Source organism: Arachis ipaensis, chromosome B06 (assembly GCF_000816755.2).
Source record: "Arachis ipaensis cultivar K30076 chromosome B06, Araip1.1, whole genome shotgun sequence".
NCBI classification, from domain to species: domain Eukaryota; kingdom Viridiplantae; phylum Streptophyta; class Magnoliopsida; order Fabales; family Fabaceae; genus Arachis; species Arachis ipaensis.
This window is the reverse complement of record NC_029790.2, coordinates 94,001,117-94,002,460: the sequence shown is the minus strand read 5'-3', so window position 1 is coordinate 94,002,460 and position 1,344 is coordinate 94,001,117.

The window sequence follows — 1,344 nt, the reverse complement described above, 5'->3', positions numbered from 1 at the left end:
ATCATCCCTTCTTTTTTTTTTCCATTTACCACTCACATCCATACACCCACTACCTTCAAAAATTCAACATCTCTCTCCCACCCAATCCTACTCATATGGCCGAATACACACTCCCACCCATCTCCTCCATATCTTCTTCTTATTCTTCAGTCTTTCTTCTTTTGCTCGAGGGTGAGCAATATTCTAAGTTTGGTGTGGTAAAAGCATAGCTTTTTTGTTTTTTCCATAACCATTGATGGCACCTAAGGCCAGAAAATCCCCTAGAAAAAGGAAAGGGAAGACAAAAAGCTTCCATCAAGGGTCTATAGCTCAGTGGTAGAACATTTGACTGCAAATCAGGTTAGTTGAACGGAGTTGTGTCCACACATAGTAAAGAGCCATAATAATGATTCCATACAATAACAAAGAGTACTACATTAATGTGATCACAATTTCGTGCACCAGTGGTCATACGCGATTGGATAGAATAAGGAACGAAGATATAAGAGAGAGAGTTAGAGTAGCGCATATTGTGGAAAAGATGATAGAATCGCGTCTCAGATGGTTTGGACATGTGAGAAGAAGATCGACAGAGGACTCAGTCACGAGCGTGGATGGATGGAAGATGTATAAGGGGTGAAAGGCAAATGAAGACCTAGAAAGGCCATCCATTAGGTGGTCAAACGAGATCTACATGTAAATCATCTCTTTGTAGACATGATACATGAAGAGCTCAATAATGTCGTTTGATCCATATAGCCAAACCCATATAGTGAAATAAAGCTTCATTGTTGTTGTATACTTAACAAAGTAATGTCTAAAAGAAAATATCTTGTTCAATAAAATTACTTCTTAGGAAAGGCCAAAATTTAAAAAAATTCTTTGTAAACAACGTTTAATATATGATTCTTAGACAAATCATCAGCCTTTTTAAGTAGTATCTTCAAAACATGCTTATGTGTAATTCTTGATAAAGCAACATATAATTATTTATATGTGAAAACCGATTTCGGGAGATAAAGACTAACAATCCCAAGAGTTTGTCCTCCTAAAATACCCTTTAAGCCACCCTCCGTGTTTAAATTCATAAAAATTTAAAAGCAATCGTATCTTGGAAACCATTAAGTTCTCAGGGACTCTTCTTTTGGAGAGAACTACTCTCCATGAGAGAGAAAACTAAATAATACCCAATAGGGGTGTTCAAAACCGATCCGGACCGAACTAAACCGACCAACCGAACCGAAAAAACTGAAAGCTGAAATAATCGAAAATCGAAAAAACCGAAAAAACGATGTTTTGCTGTTTTTTGCGGTTCGGTTTGGTTTTCGGTTCTTGCCACCAAAACCCTATCGAACCGAAAACCGA